Source organism: Nannospalax galili, unplaced genomic scaffold, assembly GCF_000622305.1.
Source record: "Nannospalax galili isolate Female #2095 unplaced genomic scaffold, S.galili_v1.0 scaffold241, whole genome shotgun sequence".
In the NCBI taxonomy this organism is placed as follows: Eukaryota; Metazoa; Chordata; class Mammalia; order Rodentia; family Spalacidae; genus Nannospalax; species Nannospalax galili.
The window spans coordinates 3,461,423-3,474,686 of NW_008345602.1; positions in this window are offsets into that span (position 1 = coordinate 3,461,423).

Below are 13,264 nucleotides of genomic sequence, written 5' to 3' on the forward strand. Positions count from 1 at the left end.
TTGCTTAATGAAGAATTACCATCCCAGCTCTCAGAAGTCCCTCTCTTCTCCAGCTTCCTCCAGTCCTTACTGTCTGCACTAAATGATTTGTAACCCAATTACCATTCCCTTCTATTGTCCTGTGTTCCATAGGCAGGCAGAGTTATTTGCTGAAACTGGAAGTTGTTGAGGATAATTGCTGCATGTCATTCTTGTTGGGTCTTGTTCTGGAGTCGGAGCAGTGGGGGCACTTGGAAAACATTTTACTAAATACATACATTATGAGCCATCAGGTCAGACTGTGCGTTAGTTTTGCATCGATGTGACAAAATGCCTTAGATAAACAACTTAAAAGGAAGAAAGGTTCATTCTGACTCAGTGTTTCAGAGGTCTCAGCTCCAACTGGGCTGACTGCATTGCTTTGGGGCCTGTAGTGATAGCACATGGGGAGCAAAGATCTTCATTGTAGGCAACTGGGAAGCAGTGGGAGAGGAGGAGGAGCCAAGGTCCTAATATCCCCTTCAAGAGTACACCCCACTGACATCACTTCCTCTCACCAGTTTCCAAGAGCAGATGTGGAATAAACTTTTAAAGCATGAGAGTTTGAAAGATATTCCAAATACAGACTGGTAATTATCTAATGCAGACTTTTCTTCCTTTTCGTGAGAACTAGAACCTCTATAATTTGGGGTGTGGCAATGTCCCTCAGCCCCATATTATGAATGTGGGGCTGGAGAGATGGCTCAGTGGTTAAGTACTGGCTGATCTTGCAGAGGACCGGGGTTTGGTCCCAGTACCCACATGGCAGCTAACAACAGTCTGTAACTCCAATTCCAGGGGATCTGACACCCTCCTCTGACCTCTGTGGGCATTGCACGACATAGGTGCACTAACATACATGTAGGCAATAACTCATACACATAAAAATGAAAATAAAAAAAGAATTTTGAATGAAACAGTAAAAGAGACATGATTATTAATTACCCCAAAAGTTTGCATTGCTAGTAAAGAACTCTACTTGTTCACAGAACCCAGATTACTAGAGGAGAGTTCTAGGTAGATCTTAGAGTATGTAATCTGGATAATAAACTATAGACAGAATTAGAGAAAGAAAGGGCCCTTATGAACTACAGTGCTGCTTTAGTCCATTTTGGAGTAAAATAGGAGGCTAAATAGCTTATAAAGAAAAGAGGATTATTAAATTTACAGTTATAGAGCACAAAAGTCCAGGATCTGCTCAGTTTCTGGTGGGAGCCTTTTAGATGTGTCACAACATGGTAGATGATAATCATGTGGTGATAATGCATTGGGGAGAGGGAGAGGATGAGGGGAGGAGGAGAGGAGAGGAAGATCCTAAGACTTCAAGCAGGAAACTGGGCAGTGGCCAGACTTGCTTTGATAGCAACCCACTCTGTGATCTAATCCACGAAACCCAACTCGTCATTAAGTCTCCTTTAAGGGTGGAGCCACCACCTCTTAAAGGTTCCACCAGCCTCAACACAGTCACACTGTAGATCCACCTCCAGCACAGGAACCTTTGAAGGACACACTCAAGCCATGTTCCAACCTTACCAAATGCTAACGTTTTCTTTAGCTCCTTGTGCAGTAGGCTGCTCAGGTGATTAGGTGCTGGCCATGGAGATTTAAGCCCACCTCTGTATGGGATTTCCAGGGAGCACTGTGCAGGGAGGGTGGTTTGACTCAGAGGGATGCTGTGTGGGTTTTCCTTGCCTTTTTCTCCTTCTGGTTGCCAGGATCCCAGGCAAGATGCTGGAGCCCCAGAAGCCGGCGTGAGGGTGGAGGCTATGTGCTAAGAATGGTAAAGCAGAAAGACGTAAGCTGTCCTGCTTCAGGCGTCTTTGTAGTGCTGCCCTACCAGCCCTGGACGTTCATTTCCCTGACTTCTTTTACATGAAAGAATAGAGCCGTGTGGTTTTAAACCTCTCAAAAGAGGTTTTTCTTTTCTTTTCTTTTGGATTTTCTATTTTATGTCGAAGAACATAATCCTAGCAGAAACAGATACAAATTAATTCTTGCAAAAGATAAAAAGAATTGTCTGAAATAAAAGCATTTTTTTTTCAGGTAAAAAAGGACATTTTTACTAATATCCGAGGCATGAGTGAAAAATGACTATCAGACCTATTTGGTATTACTAATATAAACTATATCCTATTTTTCCATTTTCTTTTCCATCACTCTGAATCCTTCAGTGATGTGAAGCTCTGACTTGTCTTCCCATGCAAGGATGATTTTCCTGTAAATTAGAGCGAAAGGAAAAAGCCTTGTAAATCATCTCTCTCACTTAACTTGCCCATTGTCCTCTCTCGGCAGGAAACCTACAGGTTGCAGACGAAAATGGCTGGTGGAAATGCAGCAGGAAGAATAACGTGGTTTTGAAACGAGGTGAGAATAAGTGAAATTAGTGTAACAGCGGACTCGCTGGTCCCCCACTTCCCAGGCTGAAAATTGAGGAATCATTGGGGAAGGGCCTTTGTTTTAAAGAACAAGAGGAGGGCACAGCTTTCTCAGGATCACACTAAATGAGGAGCCTGGGACATTAAACCGGAGCTCCCAGCCCCTCTGTCCATCTCTCCTCAGCGGCACAACTCATCAGGCCTCAGGGGGCACCATTTTGTAGTCCTGGACTGTGGTGAGCTTAGAGCAAAGTCACTCTTTAGGGCTCTAATAATTTTAGAAAGCCACTCAGAATAATAACAAGAATATAGGCATCAAAGTCATGACTTGGGTTCCTAAAATTCTGCGATTGTCTCTCAAGAAAGGCCAGAATTCATTAACAAAATCAATTTATATATGTATTTGTATATGTATGTGATGAGACAGATTTTTGAAGGAGAGACCAGTAGGAATTGGAAAGTAACTAACCATATTTTATGATAAAACAAAACGGTGCCAAGCATATAGATGCTCTGGAAGGCAAGGCTGACAACATTGAGGGTGTTGGCAGCAGGAGAAACCTGGGGAGGCCCTAGGATTCCACACTCATAGGGTGGGCAGGTGGGGACTGGGCCCTGGCTTCTGCCCATGGGGGTCTCCCTTTCATGGCTGGGAGCACCAGAACTGGGTTCCAAGAGCTTGTGTTCAGAGACCCTGTAGCAAAGCTCCATGACATTTGATAGCCTAGTCTTAGAAGTTACCTGATGTCACCCCTATTCATTATGCTCAAGACCATTGCAAAGGTGTGCACAGGCTCAGGGAGCTGGGCATAATCCTGTCACTTCAGGGGTACAGGGCCAAGGTTACAGTGCCAGAATTGCATGTGGAATTGAGCATGTTATTGTCACTGTGTTGGAAAATGCAGACCGCTGGAGTAGGAAAAGCATGTTTCTAGAAGAGACAAATGGAAGCTTTTTGGCCACCTAATCAGCCAGAGAGTTCATCTAAAAAGTATTAGTTCCTGCTGTGGGGAAGGTCTTGGGAGGTGTATATTAATTACTTTCTATTGCTGTGATAAAAACACTGATCAAAACCAACTTGGGAGGAAAGGGTTTCTTTGGCTTACAGATCAGTTCATCATCAAGGGAGAAACTCAGGGCAGGAACATGGAACACAGGCCGTGAAGGATGCTTACTGGCTTGCTCCCCTGGCCTATGCTCAGCGCTTTCTTACACAACTCAGGACTACCTGGAGAGGCTTGTACCACCTGCAGTGGGCCTCCCACATCACTCAGCAATCAAGGAAATGCCTCAGAGACCTGCCCACAGGCTGGTCTGGTAGGGAAGATTCTCCAATCCAGGGTCCCTCTTTCCAAATATGTCAAGTTGACAAATATTAGGGTCCAGGTCAGCAGCGATAAAAACGGGGCGGGGAGGGTGGGGGTGTCAAAAACAGGAGTTGAGTCAGCATGAGTCAGCATAATGTTTCTATTTTTATCCTCCTGCCAAAGCTATTTTTATCTTTCCCTCCCCTAGAAAAGCCTCCAAGCCAGCAGTTTGCTAGCTGGTGGCTTCCTCACTCCCAAGCTGAGAACCACCCCGTATGATCTTCCAAATAAACCATGGCTGTTGGCGGTCTTGTCTGTGTCTTGGTTTACCTATCAACAACTAAAGCTAACTAGCATAAAAGGGCACAATTCCCCTTCTACCCTCAACTGGGACACTGTGGGTAGGGCTATCCTAGAGACAATGGGGCCCTGAAACTTTCAGAAATGAATAATGTTAAATACAGTCAAGTTTCACTACATGCAATAAACACTGGATAGTTACTGTGATTTTAGTAAAAAATAAGGCGGTTTTCAGGCAACTGCTCTCTCCTGTCCTTGTCCACTGAAAGGCAGGCCACCCCAAACTCAGGTTTCCATGGTAGTGGGATTCTGTGCTAATGCCTTCCTGTCAGGACCAATCTCAGGCCTGGGGGTGGGGGGGAGGGGGGCTGAGGCAATGCATGCTGGGAGCTGGTCTCCAGACAGCAGGGTCTCTGCTAGTTCTGTGCTGACATGTGTTCTTATTGTGGTAAATAACAGTAACCCAGGCTTTCTTGGCTTGTGGGGATAAATGAGTCACATTAACCATAATAAATCATATTTCAGGTTCCTGCTTTCAAGCAGCATAAAATTTCCTCACGATGCAGAAGTTATCTCACCTGTGTTTACAGATCATCTGCCTTTTTATCTTTTACCGGAAGCCTTGTGGCTGAGGTTTTCTACCCCTAAGCCATTCAAAGGTGGGCCTCCCCTCACTTTACTGCTTCCGGTGAGGCCCCTGCCTGTGCCCTGAGGGCCAGAGCAGATTTGGAGAAAAAGGCAGCAGAGGTAAAAAGGAAAGTTCCTACTCCATCCTCTTTTCCCCAGCCCCCAGTTCAGGTCCTTACTTTGTTACCTGGGTACCAGAGAACACTGCTTGAATCCTTGTGTCTCACAGAGCCTAAATCACAGCAGTCTCCTCAGCCCCTGCAAACAATCTCTCTCTCCACAGGCCTCAGATGAGAATCCAGAGAAACCAACTTAAAAATAGATCCTGGGAGGCTCCCTACCTCACTAGGCCACTGGACCTCTTCAGACGGGTCTGATTCCTAGCTCAGAACACAAATTAGGCTCAAAGTTGAATCTCTGCTACATCACTGAAAATGAAAGGACATCATTGTGTTTTCCTTGGAAACAACCCCATGAGGTAGGTAGAACGCAAATTCTTTTTTTAGGGAAGATAAGCAGAGGCCTTAACCTCAGTGACTGGGATGTGGTGTGGGCACAAGGACATTCATCTTTGAATAGTAAAGCTAGATGTCTTCTTGGACTCACTTCCTGGTGACAGGTCACCAAGCTTGGCCAGGATACTCTAGGTAGTTAGAACCTTTTCCTGTCTGTGCTCACAGCTGCTGGTCTGGTGCAGCATTTGTCACATTTTATAGCACCACTTTAAATGTCAGTCCTCTCCACAAAATGTCTCTTGTGCCAGCAAAGTGCTTGGCATAGAGAAGATACTTGATAAACATTTATGGGTGGACAAGTATCAATTGCTTAATGTTTCTCTAATGGAGGAGGCATCCTCCCACCCCAAAGGATATTTGGAAACATGAGAGCATCTTTGGTTGTCACAACACTGGGAAGTGATGCTCTGCCTTTAGTGACCAGAGTCAGGGATGCGGAGCATCTTGTAATCTCCTCTGCCTGTAATGTTGATTGTTCTTCGAGAATAACCTCAAGCAAGACCAAATCTCAGGAAGCCCAGAGCCCTCCAAAGCCTTCAGATTGAACTAGGAACAGCTTAGCTACCTGCAACCTTGCTCTTTGAGTTTTGGAGTCAAAATGAGGTAGCACTATGTACATGGAGTCAAAATGAGGTAGCACTACCTGATGTTATGAGTTCGCAAGCGATAGATATAAAGTGTCTAATATAGTGGAGCAGGCAGACAAGTGACTTGAGCTCCCTTTTTACCTGTCTTCAGGTAATAAGCCCTCTCCCCTGCTATTGTGTCAGTTTGACCTACTCAACAGATGGATTTTGAAAAGCAGGCCCAGGGTTTTAGAATCTTCCTTTGTAAAATGGAAAAGGTACTATGGTACATATGTTGCCTAATTACTACAAGGATTCAATGAAAAATGCATGTTATATTTCAAAAGATTAGTGCCTGTAGCATGGTAGCTCCTGGAAAGCGTCTGCCTGGTGTCCAGTGGCAGAGATTTAAGAATCTCGGTGTTCTCCCTTAGACCTTGAGCCGGAGAGGTCAAACCATATTCTCTCCTTAGCAAAACTGAGTGAGATTTCTTCAGCACATTCGCCCATCCTGTTTCCTGTAAATTAAATGGACTCCCCACAGAGGCTGCTCTTCCTGAACCTGTTTTCCAGTCCCACCATGGTTCCCGCCACAGCCAGGTGAGGCATACTTGAGGCAAAAACACGTCTGACTCATCTGATTTATCGTGTCCCTCTGACACATCCAATTGCCACTGGTGAGTGAATTCCCTTTCTAACTGCTTCTTATGAGAAGCAAAACGTCACAGCAGCATTTATATGATGTTTACAAAAACACTAAAAACATAATCTAAGCCTATCACAACTGTTTTTATAACTGCTATCCAACACCTTCCTGTAATAAGTTTTTATAAATTTGCTACCATCACACACATACTATTTTGATTTCTACAATATCCATTTCATATTATGTACTTTCCACATTTCCATGTAGGCTGCATAATTATGATGTTTAATGACTGAAAAATATTCCTTTGCTTTAATGTGCCATCTCATTTTGTTATATCTTGAGGTGATTCTAATAAATGTTCTTTTACAGTTTTTCGGTATTGCTAAAATTTTTGATAGAATAAATCCTTAGTACTTCAGATACAAGTCAAAAGAGAATGAACATTGTAACTCTTATGCTGTATTTTCTTATTGCTTTCCAAAAAGGTTGTACCAATTCATAACAACTTCAGAATATGTAAGAATCCAATTTAGCACGTATTGAGTGCTAGAGTGGGGCCTTAGTTAATAAGTTGCCATGCAAGCATGATGAGCTTGGACTGCCAGCAACCATGTAAAAAGTTGGATGTGATGGCATGCACCTGTAATCCTAGCCCTGGGGAGGCAGAAGCAGGAGGATCCCTCCTGCCAGAATTTGTTGGCTAGATATTCTTGCCAAATTGGTGAGCTGCAGGTCCAGTAACAGACCTTGTCTAAAACTGTAAGCAGAAGATGATGGAGAAAGACACTGGCATCTACCTCTGGCCTCCCCATGTACACGCATACACACACACGCACGCATACACACACACACACACACACACACACACACACACGCATAAATGTGCACATACATGAATGTGGACATAAGAACAATACACATACACACAAATTAACAGGCATTAAATTATATAAATGAAATTTAATTTGAATTTATGTTATTGTGAATGATTTTCTCTATATTTTCTCTTTATAGTTCTTCTATTGCAAACGTTCATATATAAATGCTCAAACTTTTCCCTAAGCACAGCTGAGTTAGTATAACAGAATAACAAGACTAGTGGGAGAGTTCAGGGCCTCTAGGTCCATTGTCTTTAGACTTAACTACTTTCTGCTCAACACATCTCTCTCCTTTACATAATGCAAATGTGGATAGTCTCTGATTCTTCCTAGCTCTAAAATTAAATTACTTTACTCAAAACATACTGAAGTCAACTGCATACAATATTATCAAGTATCATACCTTTGATCAGTTTCGGTAAACTGAAATTTGATACTGAGGCATGTGGAATTCTTTCTCTGTCTCTGTCTGTCTCTCTCTCACTCCCCCCCCCGCCACCCCCTCCCCGTCTCTATTGATTTTGTTGAATTATGGTCTTTCAATGTAGTCCAATGACCTTGAACTCACGTCCTTGTACCTTGGCCTGCCGGGTGCTGCCATCACAGGTGTGCACCACTCTGCTTGCCTAGAATTCTTTTTTGTTTGTTTTGAGACAGGGTCTCTCTCTAGCTCCAGCTGGCCTGGAACTGGCTATGTAGACCAGGCTGGCCTCGATCTCGCAGAGATTCACCTGCCTCTGTCAAACCCAGGTTTGACTTCAGAGAAGCATATGAAGGCAGAGAGAGAGGAAGTCTTCCTTCATCCACTCCTTTATCCAGCAGGTATTTTAAGGTCACTAAGGAACACCCTGACTTCCGTAACAGATACTTGTCAGGTTGCAAATAATACAGCTGTGGGGGCACAGGGAGGCAGGAGGAGCACAAACACAGGGAACACCACTTAAGAGGCATTCCCAGAGGAGGGGATATGGGAACTAAGACTGGAAAGACAAGGGAAATTTTGCCAACAGGAAGATGGGAAAGTAGGGTTTAAAAGGATATTCTTGGCATGTAGGAAAAGACATTTGGATGCCCTGAAATTATGCAAAGACAACTTACTAATAATAATAGCAAGTCAAGTTTCTGGAATATATTGTGCATTGGGCACAAATAGAGCTGGACAGATAAATGGGGGTTAGATTTTATGCCGGGCAATGGAGTCTGTTTTTCATCTTCTGGGAAGCCAGGGAGTTTAGATACAGCAGAGAGCCAGGAGAGGTTTTTAAGCAAGGACGTGGCATGGCTGGAGACTTTTTCTTTTCTTTTTTTAAGATCACTTCTGGGAATCTACAAGTGCCATTAGAATTTATGCATCTCTCAAAGCTGGGGCTCGTTTGATGAACTTGAGGATTCTGTTTGGAGGTTTTGTTTTGAATCCAGTACGATGTTGAATGCTATCATTCTATTCTGTACAAATAGCAGGTACCTGAAAAGTTGGAAAACATAGGTCACCCTTGTTTTCAAATAGCATGTTAGATTTCCAAATAATGTGCACATTATTTTCCCTCAAACTCCAGACATCTTTTCAAGTGAAGCACCTCTCCATTTACAACAATGAGTTCCGTTGTGAATTTGTAAAAAAGTACAGCAAATACGGTGTCACAGGTTGGATAACAAAGCACATGGTCACATTATCTAATTTGGGATAGCATTGATCTCCTGGCAGACGGAAAGAGAACATACTGGAAACATGGTGTGGCTTAGATTCAGACAAAGCATGCATACGTTCCACCTGTATTTCATGGCAGAAAGCAGTCACACACCAATTTCTAATTGGGTGTACCCCCACCAGAGGTGTAATGCAGGTCACGTGGACAAACACGTCTTGCAGATAGTCTAGATACTTATGCGATGTACACAGCAGTATCTTCACCTAGATGCAGATCTCAGTTATTAAGAAAAGCCTTAGCTAGCTTTTGAGCGATGAAATCAGGGCCAGTCATTTTCCATTTGCTCTTGGCTATATTCCCTTAACTTGCCAGCTCTGCCTTGTATTTCAGAGAGCTAACCCTTGCCAAATATGTTCCTTGGGCTTCCTTGATTTAGTTCTTTATTTTTTTAGTGGTAGGCTCTGGCAGGAGGTTGGAGGATGTAAGGAAGGGGGGAGGGAGAAGGGAGTGCCCTGGGTATTTCTCCCCTTTTTTTCTCTGCTTCTTGTAACATCTCTGGGTGTGAGTGTAGTAATCACAAGGCCGCATCTGAGCACCAGCCACCTGTGAGCTGTCACTACTTATGTTTCCCAGGCTTTGTCTGTCTCTACTCATCTCAAAGCTGTCTTGGGAGGATGGCTTCCTTAGATGCACACATGTGACATTTATACATTCATAGATGTAGGAGATTCAATTATTTTTTAAGACTGTGGTTTTATTAGTAGACTTAAAACAGTTTACTTAAAGACGTTTAGAATATAATGATCAAAGCCAAAGAATGATTCATTTTAAAGCTCTTATGGTTTGTATCGACTTCTTATTGATGTCTTTGACACAATAAAGGAAGTAAATTTTAAATTTGGAAGGGAGTTGATAGAGACACTGAAGTAAAAAGATTTGATGGCATCCACACAGAAGAATTTTTTGCAAATAAGCACTGAGTGAATGAGCTAGTGACAACCTCAGAGACAACGAAGTCACATGATGCTTTCCCCTGAATTAACAAGGGAATTTTGCTTCAAGGTCTACAGGGAGAGGAACAGAAAGGGCTGGTTTCTAGGGAACAGTTTGTTCATCCTGACTCAGTCTGTTGCTGGTGAAGCAATATGGAAGTAGCATTGCTTAGTGTTTTTGAGTGGTCCAGGGGGACTGCTGGGGAGCCCTCTCCAGGGCCTGTCACCAACTGGCAGGTCAGAGGTGTGTGTGGGAGTCAGGCAGTCACTAGGGCTATTTTGAGTCAAATTGACATGGTTTCCTAGGAAGGACATTAGCTAAGGAATGTAGTGGCACTGGGCTTTTCATGTACCTAAGTGTGGACTTCAGAGATTAAGTGACCTGAATTTCAGTCCCAGCTCAGTCTCTTGCTAGCTATGTGAACTTGAGCACATTATGTACTTTCTTTGACCCATAGTCTCTGCTCTCATAAAGTGGGAATTGCGATACCTTACTGGGCAGGAATATATCTATAATGCTTGGTTCACAAAGCACTTAATGATGTACTGTTTTATTAATAATAACTACTCATATTACTATATTTATAAATGCTAGTAATGCTGTACCTCTGCCTTCCCACAAGGCTACAGGGATATTTTAATCCAGTTTTCTCACTATATAGACTAAGACGCTAAAGCCCAGAGAAAGTAAAACCAAATCACACCCTTGTCCAAATTAGGCGACTAGTGAGTAGCAAGCATAGACCCATGACCTAGTTTCTTGATGCCTGTTCTGGAGGCCTTTCTACTCTGCTAGGAACAGCACACATTCCGACTTGGTCTCCACATACTTTGACATCCCTTTCTCAGCAACAGTGGGCTAGCACATTGAGATGGGGTCACAACGGCATAAAAATTTCCTTTATTTCTCCTTTTCAAATGAGCCCAACTCCATGCCTCTACCCTGCTCTTTTATCATACATTAGGTTTAATTTTTTCTCTCTTGGTTCTGACTCTTTACACACCATCTTTCAAATGCTCTGACATTCTGAGGATCATTTGGCTTTGAATTCACTCAGCACTTCTGAGGGTATCAGGCACTGGAAAATGAGTGCTTAAGGTAATTCTAGGGACTCACTATCTATAGAAGAAATGAACCTGTGAACACAAATCCCAGTGCCTTATACTCACAGGGCTGCTGAAGACCATGGTGCACCGAGAACCTCCTACCAGCAGGAGGCAGCATAGCCTGATGGTTGACAGTATAGGCTCTAGAATCTGACCCCAGGTTTGAGTGTCAGCTTCCCTGTGGAGTAGTTGTACAGCTCTGGTTTCCTCACCTAAAATGAAGGGATATAATAATAGTACCTGCCTTTGAGGGACTGGGGGGCTTGATGGGCAAACATTTTACACATTTAAGAATGTTTACAGGTAGTCATTGTCTTTCAAATACAGATCTGAGCAGGATGGGCAGAAAATCTATGTGAGAGCACACAGCATTCAATCAAAGCTGTTTCTTACTGCTTTAAGAAGGAGCGTAAACAGAGATTACTCATCACTGAAAAGCTGGAGTTTAAGGTTATTTATGAAAAAGGATCAGGCTCTCCCCTCCTTTCTGCAGCCAAAGCAAAAAAACCTCATAGTTCCGCTCCAAACTTGAATGATCAGCACCATCATGACAGGCTGAGAGACTGACCCTGAGGGTAGCTGATGATCGACTTTCTAGGGAGGGTGGCTTGCCTGAGCAGAGCTGATGGGCAAAGCTTTCGCAAATTCTACATCTTACAACCTGTGTGGTCCAGCTGTGGGTTGAACAAAGAATGGCATATGTGATGTGAGAGCTTTGAATAGAGCCCGAGATTGCATGTTTCTGGGTGTGGGAAAATGGTTTACTTGACAAATACTTGATTTCTTTCCTAGCAGCCTTTCTAACTAAAGGATGCACAGAGGGCTGAAGCCACCACGAGGCTCTGTTTCCTGAGCTAGGTGAGCTGATCATTTTCCATTCAGTTTCCAGCAAACAGAGAAGTTCCCCAGGCAAAAACAAAAATGTAGGAATAACAAAATCCTCATAGTCAGAACGAAACACAAATGTCCTCTGCTTTGCTCTCATATTTGGAAAAATAAACGCTATAAAAGGGAAGTTGGGTTAATTCTTTAACAGGCTAGCATGCTTATAAGTTTCAGCTAAGGGAACCCTGTAAGCTGGGATAGTCTGTGAATCATCTTTTGTGTGGTGGTGGTGGTGGTGGTGTGTGTGTGCTCATGTACATGAATGAATGTGTGTTGGTGCGGGTAGGGGACTGGTTTAAGGGAGATTGCTGCAGCTCAGACAGGGTGGGAACTCATTTTCGTTTGGAATCAAATGCATTCAAGGCTGGATAAAATGAAAAACTTTATTCAGCATTTTTCAAAAGAAGCCACCCCAGGTTTCCTTTCTCAGCATCTGGGACCACAAATGCCACCTAAGCCACATAGGTTATGTCCATGCACACACATATGTAATTTTTAATATCCTCATATGACCAGAATGGATTTGTTCCATTCAGTGGGAAGCCACAACATTTATTACATCTCTTTCTCAAATAAACCTCAAAGCGAGCATTTCATCTTTCCTCATGTAATCATCATAAGGTAGAAAATGAAATTTTCCAAACCTAAAAGCATGTTGCTAAGAGCTGCAGGGCACTGCGTGTCACTTCTTACTTTGATGTGCTCATGGAGGGGGTGGGGGATACAATAAAAAAAAGAGGAGAAAGGAAAGAAAAGAGAAAGACAGTACCGCACCTTCCTTGAGGTTTTCAGAAAGCATTTTTTTTTTTTAACTCTTTACAGAGTGACAAGATGGAGCTGATTAAAAGAAGACAAGGAAACTCTTGGTGCCAGACCACTTCAGAAACAACGCATTCCAGAAAGGCATGTACCAGCTCCTGTCAGAAACAGGAATGATTTCACGGCCCCTCTTGCATATTAATGAACTACAAGTAACCTCAGTTTAGTGGTGCAGATGCAACATTTCAGGAGCTGTGCCAGAATGCAGCGATAAATGCCAGCTCCAGGGGAAATACATTTCATGATAGAATTAGGAGAGCAGCCATCTGAGACATCCACAGAAATCAGCCCCCTCCCCAGAAGGAAGGTTTCTGTAGAGCAGGGCACTGTGGCATGGTGAATATGGGTGTCCTGAGTCATTTATCTGAATCCGGTGCATAGCCATGAGCGCCATCCTCGACTGCCACACTGCCAATGTCCTCAAGCGATGAAACCATCTACCTGAAGGTCAAGCTCAGGTGAACTGATGAGTTTTTTTGTTGACTACTCTCCTGGTGTGAGCTAAAAAAACTAAACGTGGAATCCTCCTTGTTTTTGAAGTAAAACATTTTTTTTTTTTTTTTGGCCTCTCTTTTCA